Source organism: Pseudorca crassidens, chromosome 1 (genome assembly GCF_039906515.1).
Source record: "Pseudorca crassidens isolate mPseCra1 chromosome 1, mPseCra1.hap1, whole genome shotgun sequence".
Lineage (NCBI taxonomy): Eukaryota > Metazoa > Chordata > Mammalia > Artiodactyla > Delphinidae > Pseudorca > Pseudorca crassidens.
In genome coordinates, this window is record NC_090296.1 from 161688649 (window position 1) to 161703710 (window position 15062).

Below are 15062 nucleotides of genomic sequence, written 5' to 3' on the forward strand. Positions count from 1 at the left end.
CCGAGTACCAGGGGACGAAAACTGAGACACATTTGAACACGTTTCCCGATCACACGGTGGATCATACTCTGGGTTCCACATGCATGTTTTAGCTGAAGGAAGAATCCCTTAAACCTGGAGAGTTGAGACCCATGGAATGGCTACCATGCAATATGACTTCAAAGGGTCTGCATTTGCTCATCAAACCTCACCAATCCTATCACTGCTGCGTTTATGCCGCTGTACACATGCTTGATTCTCTTTTGGAGACATATAAATCCATAGGTTTTAAGATTATTACTAGTCAGGTATATTCTTAGGCGATTAATATGGGGTGTAGAGTCCACTTCGTTGAGCAAGGAGTAGATCTTGTCTATTACATATTTGGCTTATGGAATGGTATCTGTGCTAATTTCAATCTCTGGTTTTATGCAGAACCCCAACTCACCTTTCCCCTTAAGCAAGCATAAGTTGGTTTTCTACATTTGAGACCGTGTTCTGTTTTGTAATTCAGTTTCTGTGTAGCCAAGTTTACATTCCGTGTAGTAGTGATATCTTATGATGTTTCCTTTTCTGTGTGACTTATCTCACTTAGAATCATCGTACCTGAATCCACTCATTATGCTGCTACGGGCCTGATGATATAGATTTCATTGCTGAGTGATATTGCATTGTACGTAAGTACCACAACTTCTTTATCCATTTTTCGCTTTCTGTGATATTGAACTTGTACCGTAAACGAGGTTCTTGTAAACAGAGCCGTCCCAAATTTTGGGGTGGCTGTGTCTTTTTGATTTTAATTTCCCTAAGCTATACGACCATAAGTGGAAGTGCCCTAGGCTCTGTTGCTTTGATTTTTAGATGTTTCAGGAAACACCATACACTTCTCCAGAGTGGCTGTTGGCAATTTACATCCCGCCCATCAGCATAACAAGGCTCCCAATTCTCCATGAGCTGTCCTGCCTTTCTGGATTTTACACTTTTTTCAGATGGCCCTTTTGACTGGGGGGCAGTGAGACTTCATTGTACTGCAGATTTCCTTTGCAAGCTTGCTTGGTTGGCCAAAAAGGGCGTATGCGTTTTTTCCTGAATATATTCAGGAAAAAACGCATACGCCCTTTTTGGCCAAGTGCATCATTGTGGACGTTCTGCCTCTTTTCCTATGCTTTACATGCAATTCCAGTCTACCTCCTGAAATCGGATTCCTGCAATTCTACCCCGCTTTCGAGTCCTCTTGGCAGCCTTACTTCAATATATTTTTGGATGATAGCTGTCATTTATAACTCTGCAGGTTTGTGAATTACAGTGCCCCTGAGCTCCTTTCTTCAACTCGCTTTCTTGTGAGCTGGCCGCAACACCGCAGGATTGCTTCAGGCCCTAGTGTGGTTCCGGTATGGCACGCTGAGCCTTTGGTTAATTCCTCTTCCTGGTGGGAAATGAGAGTTAAATTTGCCCGTCCAGACACCTCCAGCTAGTCTCTCATTGGTTCTCCCTATTCCTGTTCATTTTCCGCAGAAATTGCAAACTGGGCCAAACAGGAGGTTAAAGGCACTGACTCTCCAAGTGGGGAGAGTTTTAGTAAAGCGTCTGGAATGTTGCACCCGAGTACCAGGGGACAAAAACTGAGACACATTTGAACACGTTTCCCGATCACACGGTGGATCATACTCTGGGTTCCACATGCATGTTTTAGCTGAAGGAAGAATCCCTTAAACCTGGAGAGTTGAGACCCATGGAATGGGTACCATTCAATATGACTTCAAAGGTTCTGCATTGGCTCACCGAACCTCACCAATCCTATCACTGCTGCGCTTATGCCACTGTACACAAACTTGATTCTCTTTCGGAGACATATAAATCCATAGATTTTAAGATTCTTACTAGTGAGGTATATTCTTAGACGTTTAATATGGGGTGTTGAGTCCTCTTCGTTGAGCAAGGAGTAGCTCTTGTCTATTACATATTTGGCTTATGGAACGGTATCTGTGCTAATTTCAATCTCTGGTTTTATGCAGCACCCCAACTCACCTTTCCCCTTAAGCAAGCATAAGTTGGTTTTCTACATTTGAGACCTTGTTCTGTTTTGTAATTCAGTTCCTGTGTAGCCAAGTTTACATTCCGTGTATTAGTGATATCTTATGATGTTTCTTTTTCTGTGTGACTTATCTCACTTAGAATCATCGTACCTGAATCCACTCATTATGTTGCTATGGGCCTGATGACATAGATTTCATTGCTGAGTGATATTGCATTGTACGTAAGTACCACAACTTCTTTATCCATTTTTCGCTTTCTGTGATATTGAACTTGTACCGTAAACGAGGTTCTTGTAAACAGAGCCGTCCCAAACTTTGGGGTGGCTGTGTCTTTTTGATTTTAATTTCCCTAAGCTATACGACCATAAGTGGAAGTGCCCTAGGCTCTGTTGCTTTGTTTTTTAGATGTTTCAGGAAACACCATACACTTCTCCAGAGTGGCTGTTGGCAATTTACATCCCGCCCATCAGCATAACAAGGCTCCCAATTCTCCATGAGCTGTCCTGCCTTTCTGGATTTTACACTTTTTTCAGATGGCCCTTTTGACTGGGGGGCAGTGAGACTTCATTGTAGTGCAGATTTCCTTTGCAAGCTTGCTTGGTTGGCCAAAAAGGGCGTATGCGTTTTTTCCTGAATATATTCAGGAAAAAACGCATACGCCCTTTTTGGCCAAGTGCATCATTGTGGACGTTCTGCCTCTTTTCCTATGCTTTACATGCAATTCCAGTCTACCTCCTGAAATCAGTTTCCTGCAATTCTGCCCCGCTTTCGAGTCCTCTTGGCAGCCTTACTTCAATATATTTTTGGACGTTAGCTGTCATTTATAACTCTGCAGGTTTGTGAATTACAGTGCCCCTGAGCTCCTTTCTTCAACTCGCTTTCTTGTGAGCTGGCCGCAAAACCGCAGCATTGCTTCAGGCCCTAGTGTGGTTCCGGTATGGCACGCTGAGCCTTTGGTTAATTCCTCTTCCTGGTGGGAAATGAGAGTTAAATTTGCCCGTCCAGACACCTCCAGCTAGTCTCTCATTGGTTCTCCCTATTCCTGTTCATTTTCCGCAGAAATTGCAAACTGGGCCAAACAGGAGGTTAAAGGCACTGACTCTCCAAGTGGGGAGAGTTTTAGTAAAGCGTCTGGAATGTTGCACCCGAGTACCAGGGGACGAAAACTGAGACACATTTGAACACGTTTCCCGATCACACGGTGGATCATACTCTGGGTTCCACATGCATGTTTTAGCTGAAGGAAGAATCCCTTAAACCTGGAGAGTTGAGACCCATGGAATGGGTACCATGCAATATGACTTCAAAGGGTCTGCATTGGCTCACCGAACCTCACCAATCCTATCACTGCTGCATTTATGCCGCTGTAGACACGCTTGATTCTCTTTCGGAGACATATAAATCCATAGGTTTTAAGATTCTTACCAGTCAGGTATATTCTTAGGCATTTAATATGGGGTGTTGAGTCCACTTCGTTGAGCAAGGAGTAGCTCTTGTCTATTATCTATTTGGCTTATGGAATGGTATCTGTGCTAATTTCAATCTCTGGTTTTATGCAGCACCCCAACTCACCTTTCCCCTTAAGCAAGCATAAGTTGGTTTTCTACATTTGAGATCCTGTTCTGTTTTGTAATTCAGTTCCTGTGTAGCCAAGTTTACATTCCGTGTATTAGTGATATCTTATGATGTTTCTTTTTCTGTGTGACTTATCTCACTTAGAATCATCGTACCTGAATCCACTCATTATGCTGCTATGGGCCTGATGACATAGATTTCATTGCTGAGTGATATTGCATTGTACGTAAGTACCACAACTTGTTTATCCATTTTTCGCTTTCTGTGATATTGAACTTTTACCGTAAACGAGGATCTTGTAAACAGAGCTGTCCCAAACTTTGAGGTGGCTGTGTCTTTTTGATTTTAATTTCCCTAAGCTATAGGACCATAAGTGGAAGTGCCCTAGGCTCTGTTGCTTTGATTTTTAGATGTTTCAGGAAACACCATACACTTCTCCAGAGTGGCTGTTGGCAATTTACATCCCGCCCATCAGCATAACAAGGCTCCCATGTCTCCATGGCCTGTCCGGCCTTTCTGGATTTTACACTTTTTTCAGATGGCCCTTTTGACTGGGGGGCAGTGAGACTTCATTGTAGTGCAGATTTCCTTTGCAAGCTTCCTTGGTTGGCCAAAAAGGGCGTATGCGTTTTTTCCTGAATATATTCAGGAAAAAACGCATATGCCCTTTTTGGCCAAGTGCATCATTGTGGACGTTCTGCCTCTTTTCCTATGCTTTACATGCAATTCCAGTCTACCTCCTGAAATCGGTTTCCTGCAATTCTGCCCCGCTTTCAAGTCCTCTTGGCAGCCTTACTTCAATATATTTTTGGACGATAGCTGTCATTTTTAACTCTGCAGGTTTGTGAATTACAGTGCCCCTGAGCTCCTTTCTTCAACTCACTTTCTTGTGAGCTGGCCGCAACACCGCAGGATTGCTTCAGGCCCTAGTGTGGTTCCGGCATGGCACGCTGAGCCTTTGGTTAATTCCACTTCCTGGTGGGAAATGAGAGTTAAATTTGCCCATCCAGACACCTCCAGCTAGTCTCTCATTGGTTCTCCCTATTCCTGTTCATTTTCCACAGAAATTGCAAACTGGGCCAAACAGGAGGTTAAAGGCACTGACTCTCCAAGTGGGGAGAGTGTTAGTAAAGCGTCTGGAATGTTGCACCCGAGTACCAGGGGACGAAAACTGAGACACATTTGAACACGTTTCCCGATCACACGGTGGATCATACTCTGGGTTCCACATGCATGTTTTAGCTGAAGGAAGAATCCCTTAAACCTGGAGAGTTGAGACCCATGGAATGGCTACCATGCAATATGACTTCAAAGGGTCTGCATTTGCTCATCAAACCTCACCAATCCTATCACTGCTGCGTTTATGCCGCTGTACACATGCTTGATTCTCTTTTGGAGACATATAAATCCATAGGTTTTAAGATTCTTACTAGTCAGGTATATTCTTAGACGTTTAATATGGGGTGTTGAGTCCACTTCGTTGAGCAAGGAGTAGCTCTTGTCTATTACATATTTGGCTTATGGAACGGTATCTGTGCTAATTTCAATCTCTGGTTTTATGCAGCACCCCAACTCACCTTTCCCCTTAAGCAAGCATAAGTTGGTTTTCTACATTTGAGATCCTGTTCTGTTTTGTAATTCAGTTCCTGTGTAGCCAAGTTTACATTCCATGTATTAGTGATATCTTATGATGTTTCTTTTTCTGTGTGACTTATGTCACTTAGAATCATCGTACCTGAATCCACTCATTATGCTGCTACGGGCCTGATGACATAGATTTCATTCCTGAGTGATATTGCATTGTACGTAAGTACCACAACTTCTTTATCCATTTTTCGCTTTCTGTGATATTGAACTTGTACCATAAACGAGGTTCTTGTAAACAGAGCCGTCCCAAACTTTGGGGTGGCTGTGTCTTTTTGATTTTAATTTCCCTAAGCTATAGGACCATAAGTGGAAGTGCCCTAGGCTCTGTTGCTTTGTTTTTTAGATGTTTCAGGAAACACCATACACTTCTCCAGAGTGGCTGTTGGCAATTTACATCCCGCCCATCAGCATAACAAGGCTCCCAGTTCTCCATGGCCTGTCCTGCCTTTCTGGATTTTATACTTTTTTCAGATGGCCCTTTTGACCGGGGGGCAGTGAGACTTCATTGTACTGCAGATTTCCTTTGCAAACTTGCTTGGTTGGCCAAAAAGGGCGTATGCGTTTTTTCCTGAATATATTCAGGAAAAAACGCATACGCCCTTTTTGGCCAAGTGCATCATTGTGGACGTTCTGCCTCTTTTCCTATGCTTTACATGCAATTCCAGTCTACCTCCTGAAATCGGATTCCTGCAATTCTGCCCCGCTTTCAAGTCCTCTTGGCAGCCTTACTTCAATATATTATTGGACGATAGCTGTCATTTATAACTCTGCAGGTTTGTGAATTACAGTGCCCCTGAGCTCCTTTCTTCAACTCGCTTTCTTGTGAGCTGGCCGCAACACCGCAGGATTGCTTCAGGCCCTAGTGTGGTTCCGGCATGGCACGCTGAGCCTTTGGTTAATTCCTCTTCCTGGTTGGAAATGAGAGTTAAATTTGCCCGTCCAGACACCTCCAGCTAGTCTCTCATTGGTTCTCCCTATTCCTGTTCATTTTCCGCAGAAATTGCAAACTGGGCCAAACAGGAGGTTAAAGGCAGTGACTCTCCAAGTGGGGAGAGTTTTAGTAAAGCGTCTGGAATGTTGCACCCGAGTACCAGGGGACAAAAACGGAGACACATTTGAACACGTTTCCCGATCACACGGTGGATCATACTCTGGGTTCCACATGCATGTTTTAGCTGAAGGAAGAATCCCTTAAACCTGGAGAGTTGAGACCCATGGAATGGGTACCATTCAATATGACTTCAAAGGTTCTGCATTGGCTCACCGAACCTCACCAATCCTATCACTGCTGCGCTTATGCCACTGTACACACGCTTGATTCTCTTTCGGAGACATATAAATCCATAGATTTTAAGATTCTTACTAGTCAGGTATATTCTTAGACGTTTAATATGGGGTGTTGAGTCCTCTTCGTTGAGCAAGGAGTAGCTCTTGTCTATTACATATTTGGCTTATGGAACGGTATCTGTGCTAATTTCAATCTCTGGTTTTATGCAGCACCCCAACTCACCTTTCCCCTTAAGCAAGCATAAGTTGGTTTTCTACATTTGAGACCTTGTTCTGTTTTGTAATTCAGTTCCTGTGTAGCCAAGTTTACATTCCGTGTATTAGTGATATCTTATGATGTTTCTTTTTCTGTGTGACTTATCTCACTTAGAATCATCGTACCTGAATCCACTCATTATGCTGCTATGGGCCTGATGACATAGATTTCATTGCTGAGTGATATTGCATTGTACGTAAGTACCACAACTTCTTTATCCATTTTTCGCTTTCTGTGATATTGAACTTGTACCGTAAACGAGGTTCTTGTAAACAGAGCCGTCCCAAACTTTGGGGTGGCTGTGTCTTTTTGATTTTAATTTCCCTAAGCTATAGGACCATAAGTGGAAGTGCCCTAGGCTCTGTTGCTTTGTTTTTTAGATGTTTCAGGAAACACCATACACTTCTCCAGAGTGGCTGTTGGCAATTTACATCCCGCCCATCAGCATAACAAGGCTCCCAATTCTCCATGAGCTGTCCTGCCTTTCTGGATTTTACACTTTTTTCAGATGGCCCTTTTGACTGGGGGGCAGTGAGACTTCATTGTACTGCAGATTTCCTTTGCAAGCTTACTTGGTTGGCCAAAAAGGGCGTATGCGTTTTTTCCTGAATATATTCAGGAAAAAACGCATACGCCCTTTTTGGCCAAGTGCATCATTGTGGACGTTCTGCCTCTTTTCCTATGCTTTACATGCAATTCCAGTCTACCTCCTGAAATCGGATTCCTGCAATTCTGCCCGGCTTTCGAGTCCTCTTGGCAGCCTTACTTCAATATATTTTTGGACGATAGCTGTCATTTATAACTCTGCAGGTTTGTGAATTACAGTGCCCCTGAGCTCCTTTCTTCAACTCGCTTTCTTGTGAGCTGGCCGCAACACCGCAGGATTGCTTCAGGCCCTAGTGTGGTTCCGGTATGGCACGCTGAGCCTTTGGTTAATTCCTCTTCCTGGTGGGAAATGAGAGTTAAATTTGCCCGTCCAGACACCTCCAGCTAGTCTCTCATTGGTTCTCCCTATTCCTGTTCATTTTCCGCAGAAATTGCAAACTGGGCCAAACAGGAGGTTAAAGGCACTGACTCTCCAAATGGGGAGAGTTTTAGTAAAGCGTCTGGAATGTTGCACCCGAGTACCAGGGGACAAAAACTGAGACACATTGGAACACGTTTCCCGATCACACGGTGGATCATACTCTGGGTTCCACATGCATGTTTTAGCTGAAGGAAGAATCCCTTAAACCTGGAGAGTTGAGACCCATGGAATGGGTACCATGCAATATGACTTCAAAGGGTCTGCATTTGCTCACCGAACCTCACCAATCCTATCACTGCTGCGTTTATGCCGCTGTACACACGCTTGATTCTCTTTCGGAGACATATAAATCCATAGGTTTTAAGATTATTACTAGTCAGGTATATTCTTAGACGTTTAATATGGGGTGTTGAGTCCTCTTCGTTGAGCAAGGAGTAGCTCTTGTCTATTACATATTTGGCTTATGGAACGGTATCTGTGCTAATTTCAATCTCTGGTTTTATGCAGCACCCCAACTCACCTTTCCCCTTAAGCAAGCATAAGTTGGTTTTCTACATTTGAGACCTTGTTCTGTTTTGTAATTCAGTTCCTGTGTAGCCAAGTTTACATTCCGTGTATTAGTGATATCTTATGATGTTTCTTTTTCTGTGTGACTTATCTCACTTAGAATCATCGTACCTGAATCCACTCATTATGCTGCTATGGGCCTGATGACATAGATTTCATTGCTGAGTGATATTGCTTTGTACGTACCTACCACAACTTCTTTATCCATTTTTCACTTTCTGTGATATTGAATTCGAACTGTAAACGAGGTTCTTGTAAACAGAGCTGTCCCAAACTTTGGGGTGACTGTGTCTTTTTGATTTTAATTTCCCTAAGCTATAGGACCATAAGTGGAAGTGCCCTAGGCTCTGTTGCTTTGTTTTGTAGATGTTTCAGGAAACACCATACACTTCTCCAGAGTGGCTGTTGGCAATTTACATCCCGCCCATCAGCATAACAAGGTTCCCAGTTCTCCATGGCCTGTCCTGCCTTTCTGGATTTTACACTTTTTTCAGATGGCCCTTTTGACCGGGGGGCAGTGAGACTTCATTGTAGTGCAGATTTCCTTTGCAAGCTTGCTTGGTTGGCCAAAAAGGGCGTATGCGTTTTTTCCTGAATATATTCAGGAAAAAACGCATACGCCCTTTTTGGCCAAGTGCATCATTGTGGACGTTCTGCCTCTTTTCCTATGCTTTACATGCAATTCCAGTCTACCTCCTGAAATCGGTTTCCTGCAATTCTGCCCCGCATTCAAGTCCTCTTGGCAGCCTTACTTCAATATATTTTTGGACGATAGCTGTCATTTTTAACTCTGCAGGTTTGTGTATTACAGTGCCCCTGAGCTGCTTTCTTCAACTCGCTTTCTTGTGAGCTGGCCGCAACACCGCAGGATTGTTTCAGGCCCTAGTGTGGTTCCGGCATGGCACGCTGAGCCTTTGGTTAATTCCTCTTCCTGGTGGGAAATGAGAGTTAAATTTGCCCGTCCAGACACCTCCAGCTAGTCTCTCATTGGTTCTCCCTATTTCTGTTCATTTTCCGCAGAAATTGCAAACTGGGCCAAACAGGAGGTTAAAGGCACTGTCTCTCTAAGTGGGGAGAGTGTTAGTAAAGCGTCTGGAATGTTGCACCCGAGTACCAGGGGACAAAAACTGAGACACATTTGAACACGTTTCCCAATCACACGGTGGATCATACTCTGGGTTCCACATGCATGTTTTAGCTGAAGGAAGAATCCCTTAAACCTGGAGAGTTGAGACCCATGGAATGGCTACCATGCAATATGACTTCAAAGGGTCTGCATTTGCTCATCAAACCTCACCAATCCTATCACTGCTGCGTTTATGCCGCTGTACACATGCTTGATTCTCTTTTGGAGACATATAAATCCATAGGTTTTAAGATTATTACTAGTCAGGTATATTCTTAGGCGATTAATATGGGGTGTAGAGTCCACTTCGTTGAGCAAGGAGTAGCTCTTGTCTATTACATATTTGGCTTATGGAATGGTATCTGTGCTAATTTCAATCTCTGGTTTTATGCAGAAACCCAACTCACCTTTCCCCTTAAGCAAGCATAAGTTGGTTTTCTACATTTGAGACCGTGTTCTGTTTTGTAATTCAGTTTCTGTGTAGCCAAGTTTACATTCCGTGTAGTAGTGATATCTTATGATGTTTCTTTTTCTGTGTGACTTATCTCACTTAGAATCATCGTACCTGAATCCACTCATTATGCTGCTACGGGCCTGATGATATAGATTTCATTGCTGAGTGATATTGCATTGTACGTAAGTACCACAAAATCTTTGTCCATTTTTCACTTTCTGTGATATTGAACTTGTACTGTAAACGAGGTTCTTGTAAACAGAGCCATCCCAAACTTTGGGGTGGCTGTGTCTTTTTGATTTTAATTTCCCTAAGCTATAGGACCATAAGTGGAAGTGCCCTAGGCTCTGTTGCTTTGTTTTTTAGATGTTTCAGGAAACACCATACACTTCTCCAGAGTGGCTGTTGGCAATTTACATCCCGCCCATCAGCATAACAAGGCTCCCAACTCTCCATGGCCTGTCCTGCCTTTCTGGATTTTACACATTTTTCAGATGGCCCTTTTGACCGGGGGGCAGTGAGACTTCATTGTACTGCAGATTTCCTTTGCAAGCTTGCTTGGTTGGCCAAAAAGGGCGTATGCGTTTTTTCCTGAATATATTCAGGAAAAAACGCATACGCCCTTTTTGGCCAAGTGCATCATTGTGGACGTTCTGCCTCTTTTCCTATGCTTTACATGTAATTCCAGTCTACCTCCTGAAATCGGATTCCTGCAATTCTGCCCCGCTTTCGAGTCCTCTTGGCAGCCTTACTTCAATATATTTTTGGACGATAGCTGTCATTTATAACTCTGCAGGTTTGTGAATTACAGTGCCCCTGAGCTCCTTTCTTCAACTCGCTTTCTTGTGAGCTGGCCGCAACACCGCAGGATTGCTTCAGGCCCTAGTGTGGTTCCGGCATGGCACGCTGAGCCTTTGGTTAATTCCTCTTCCTGGTGGGAAATGAGAGTTAAATTTGCCCGTCCAGACACCTCCAGCTAGTCTCTCATTGGTTCTCCCTATTCCTGTTCATTTTCCGCAGAAATTGCAAACTGGGCCAAACAGGAGGTTAAAGGCACTGACTCTCCAAGTGGAGAGAGTTTTAGTAAAGCGTCTGGAATGTTGCACCCGAGTACCAGGGGACAAAAACTGAGACACATTTGAACACGTTTCCCGATCACACGGTGGATCATACTCTGGGTTCCACATGCATGTTTTAGCTGAAGGAAGAATCCCTTAAACCTGGAGAGTTGAGACCCATGGAATGGGTACCATGCAATATGACTTCAAAGGTTCTGCATTGGCTCACCGAACCTCACCAATCCTATCACTGCTGCGCTTATGCCACTGTACACACGCTTGATTCTCTTTCGGAGACATATAAATCCATAGATTTTAAGATTCTTCCTAGTCAGGTATATTCTTAGACGTTTAATATGGGGTGTTGAGTCCTCTTCGTTGAGCAAGGAGTAGCTCTTGTCTATTACATATTTGGCTTATGGAACGGTATCTGTGCTAATTTCAATCTCTGGTTTTATGCAGCACCCCAACTCACCTTTCCCCTTAAGCAAGCATAAGTTGGTTTTCTACATTTGAGACCGTGTTCTGTTTTGTAATTCAGTTCCTGTGTAGCCAAGTTTACATTCCGTGTAGTAGTGATATCTTATGATGTTTCTTTTTCTGTGTGACTTATCTCACTTAGAATCATCGTACCTGAATCCACTCATTATGCTGCTATGGGCCTGATGACATAGATTTCATTGCTGAGTGATAATGCATTGTACGTAAGTACCACAACTTCTTTATCCATTTTTCGCTTTCTGTGATATTGAACTTGTACCGTAAACGAGGTTCTTGTAAACAGACCCGTCCCAAACTTTGGGGTGGCTGTGTCTTTTTGATTTTAATTTCCCTAAGCTACAGGACCATAAGTGGCAGTGCCCTAGGCTCTGTTGCTTTGTTTTTTAGATGTTTCAGGAAACACCATACACTTCTCCAGAGTGGCTGTTGGCAATTTACATCCCACCCATCAGCATAACAAGGCTCCCAGTTCTCCATGGCCTGTCCTGCCTTTCTGGATTTTACACTTTTTTCAGATGGCCCTTTTGACCGGGGGGCAGTGAGACTTCATTGTAGTGCAGATTTCCTTTGCAAGCTTGCTTGGTTGGCCAAAAAGGGCGTATGCGTTTTTTTCTGAATATAATCAGGAAAAAATGCATACGCCCTTTTTGGCCAAGTGCATCATTGTGGACGTTCTGCCTCTTTTCCTATGCTTTACATGCAATTCCAGTCTACCTCCTGAAATCGGTTTCCTGCAATTCTGCCCCGCTTTCAAGTCCTCTTGGCAGCCTTACTTCAATATATTTTTGGACGATAGCTGTCATTTTTAACTCTGCACGTTTGTGAATTACAGTGCCCCTGAGCTCCTTTCTTCAACTCGCTTTCTTGTGAGCTGGCCGCAACACCGCAGGATTGCTTCAGGCCCTAGTGTGGTTCCGGCATGGCATGCTGAGCCTTTGGTTAATTCCTCTTCCTGGTGGGAAATGAGAGTTAAATTTGCCCGTCCAGACACCTCCATCTAGTCTCTCATTGGTTCTCCCTATTCCTGTTCATTTTCCGCAGAAATGGCAAACTGGGCCAAACAGGAGGTTAAAGGCACTGACTCTCCAAGTTGAGAGAGTGTTAGTAAAGCGTCTGGAATGTTGAACCCGAATACCAGGGGACGAAATCTGACACATCTGAACACGTTTCCCGATCACACGGTGGATCATACTCTGGGTTCCACATGCATGTTTTAGCTGAAGGAAGATTCCCTTAAACCTGGAGAGTTGAGACCCATGGAATGGGTACCATGCAATATGACTTCAAAGGGTCTGCATTTGCTCACCGAACCTCACCAATCCTATTACTGCTGCATTTATGCCTCTGTAGACACGCTTGATTCTCTTTCGGAGACATATAAATCCATAGGTTTTAAGATTCTTACTAGTCAGGTATATTCTTAGACGTTTAATATGGGGTGTTGAGTCCACTTCGTTGAGCAAGGAGTAGCTCTTGTCTATTACATATTTGGCTTATGGAACGGTATCTGTGCTAATTTCAATCTCTGGTTTTATGCAGCACCCCAACTCACCTTTCCCCTTAAGCAAGCATAAGTTGGTTTTCTACATTTGAGATCCTGTTCTGTTTTGTAATTCAGTTCCTGTGTAGCCAAGTTTACATTCCATGTATTAGTGATATCTTATGATGTTTCTTTTTCTGTGTGACTTATGTCACTTAGAATCATCGTACCTGAATCCACTCATTATGCTGCTACGGGCCTGATGACATAGATTTCATTCCTGAGTGATATTGCATTGTACGTAAGTACCACAACTTCTTTATCCATTTTTCACTTTCTGCAATATTGAACTTGTACAATAAACGAGATTCTTGTAAACAGAGCCGGCCCAAACTTTGGGGTGCCTGTGTCTTTTTGATTTTAATTTCCCTAAGCTATAGGACCATAAGTGGAAGTGCCCTAGGCTCTGTTGCTTTGTTTTTTAGATGTTTCAGGAAACACCATACACTTCTCCAGAGTGGCTGTTGGCAATTTACATCCCGCCCATCAGCATAACAAGGCTCCCAATTCTCCATGGCCTGTCCTGCCTTTCTGGATTTTACACATTTTTCAGATGGCCCTTTTGACCGGGGGGCAGTGAGACTTCATTGTACTGCAGATTTCCTTTGCAAGCTTGCTTGGTTGGCCAAAAAGGGCGTTTGCGTTTTTTCCTGAATATATTCAGGAAAAAATGCATACGCCCTTTTTGGCCAAGTGCATCATTGTGGACGTTCTGCCTCTTTTCCTATGTTTTACATGTAATTCCAGTCTACCTCCTGAAATCGGATTCCTGCAATTCTGCCCCACTTTCGAGTCCTCTTGGCAGCCTTACTTCAATATATTTTTGGACGATAGCTGTCATTTATAACTCTGCAGGTTTGTGAATTACAGTGCCCCTGAGCTCCTTTCTTCAACTCGCTTTCTTGTGAGCTGGCCGCAACACCGCAGGATTGCTTCAGGCCCTAGTGTGGTTCCGGCATGGCACGCTGAGCCTTTGGTTAATTCCTCTTCCTGGTGGGAAATGAGAGTTAAATTTGCCCGTCCAGACACCTCCAGCTAGTCTCTCATTGGTTCTCCCTATTCCTGTTCATTTTCCGCAGAAATTGCAAACTGGGCCAAACAGGAGGTTAAAGGCACTGACTCTCCAAGTGGAGAGAGTTTTAGTAAAGCGTCTGGAATGTTGCACCCGAGTACCAGGGGACAAAAACTGAGACACATTTGAACACGTTTCCCGATCACACGGTGGATCATACTCTGGGTTCCACATGCATGTTTTAGCTGAAGGAAGAATCCCTTAAACCTGGAGAGTTGAGACCCATGGAATGGGTACCATGCAATATGACTTCAAAGGTTCTGCATTGACTCACTGAACCTCACCAATCCTATCACTGCTGCGCTTATGCCACTGTACACACGCTTGATTCCCTTTCGGAGACATATAAATCCATAGGTTTTAAGATTCTTCCTAGTCAGGTATATTCTTAGACGTTTAATATGGGGTGTTGAGTCCTCTTCGTTGAGCAAGGAGTAGCTCTTGTCTATTACATATTTGGCTTATGGAACGGTATCTGTGCTAATTTCAATCTCTGGTTTTATGCAGCACCCCAACTCACCTTTCCCCTTAAGCAAGCATAAGTTGGTTTTCTACATTTGAGACCCTGTTCTGTTTTGTAATTCAGTTCCTGTGTAGCCAAGTTTACATTCCGTGTAGTAGTGATATCTTATGATGTTTCTTTTTCTGTGTGACTTATCTCACTTAGAATCATCGTACCTGAATCCACTCATTATGCTGCTACGGGCCTGATGACATAGATTTCATTGCTGAGTGATATTGCATTGTACGTAAGTACCACAACTTCTTTATCCATTTTTCGCTTTCTGTGATATTGAACTTGTACCGTAAACGAGGTTCTTGTAAACAGAGCCATCCCAAACTTTGGGGTGGCTGTGTCTTTTTGATTTTAATTTCCCTAAGCTACAGGACCATAAGTGGCAGTGCCCTAGGCTCTGTTGCTTTGTTTTTTAGATGT